Raw genomic sequence first — 1,417 nt, 5'->3', positions numbered from 1 at the left:
GGCCGCCTCCAGCCCCGGAGGAGCAGGGGGTGCCGGGGGCAGCTCTGTGTTGGGCTCCAGTACACGCAGCCCTGCTGCCCCTGGGCCCCTCCTGGCTGAAAGCCTTTCCCCAGGCAGGCGGGGGACAGGCGACACCGGCCAGGCCCTGGGCAGTGTAGGGGTGCCCGGTGGTACTGCTGGTCCAGCCGCTCTGGGAAAGCATCCTCCCCGGGCACGCTGTGCTGAGCTCACCCTGCCCTCACAACCCATGGGTGATCCTGGAGAGGCAGCAGCTGGGGACAGGGATCGGTGACAGATACTGTGTCCCTAGATAGGACTTGCAAAGGAGAAAGGGTGCAGGTGCAGGGGTGAGTTATGTACTGTAAAGCAAATAACAGCATCCCTGGGAGTGGTGGATACTGTGAAGGGCAGGAGGGAGGGCTAAAAAAATCCCACAGAGCCTGGATGACTGGCAAAGATGGATGTTTTCCACCCATTCTGGTATTATGCTTCAGTTCCAAATTTGTCTGGGATTTCCCTGGCAGTGAGTGCCATCTACGGGGCACACCCAGCACCTTCTACCTCTCCAAAAGGTCCCCAAGGATCCTGCTGCCGGCTGGGGCCTGCTGCCGGCTGCCCAATGTTACTGAGAACCTTCCAGGCTGCTGCCCCCCCACTTGCCCCCCCTGGGACTTACCCCATCTCACAGCCTCCAGACAGAATTAGGACCCACGTTTTGTACATATGAACCCAAGAACAGTGGGGTGACCCTGCCTCGGGGGGGTGTGTGTCTCATGGAGTTATTATATCTTCGTCCTGCTTCTGCCTCTCCAGCCATCTGCTTCCATCTGCCTTGCCTTGGCTGAACACCAAAGCTGGAAACCTGGACATGCAAATCTGGGTGGAGAGAGGGGGTTGTGCCTGGGTTAGGGCTGGGTTTCACTTAAACCTTCTTTGAATGCTGATATTGCTGGGCTCTCCCTCCCTGTGTGATGGGTACCAATGGGGCAGAGCAGGGGCATGCGCTGCTCTGGGGAGAGATGGAGCAAGGGAAGCCGCCCAGCACAGGGATGCTGTTGGGAGAAGCAGGATTCCTTCAGCGGACATCGCTGCAGGCCTTCTCCTGACTGGGGAAACATCTGTCAGAGATTGAAGCCAAGATACCTCACACTGTCAGCACTTTAAAGAGGCTCCTTTGCTGAGCAGAGAGCTCTCTCTCCTGGCTGCTGCTAGCTTTCCTCTGCTCATTTCCCAGCTCCCGTGTCCCACCTGGGGATTAAGGGAGGAGGAGGAGACCCTGGGGAGGGACTGGCATGCTGCAGGGGAGGGCTGAGATGGTTGTTCCAGTGTGTGCCACCCCACCCCCCCCCCGCGCCCTGGCAGGGAAAATGCTCAGGCTGCCCTTGGTGCATGGGCAGCCAGCCACGGGGGTCGGCGG

This window comes from Egretta garzetta, unplaced genomic scaffold, assembly GCF_000687185.1.
Source record: "Egretta garzetta isolate BGI_Z169 unplaced genomic scaffold, ASM68718v1 scaffold112, whole genome shotgun sequence".
Taxonomy (NCBI): Eukaryota; Metazoa; Chordata; class Aves; order Pelecaniformes; family Ardeidae; genus Egretta; species Egretta garzetta.
This window is presented reverse-complemented; position numbering follows the sequence as displayed.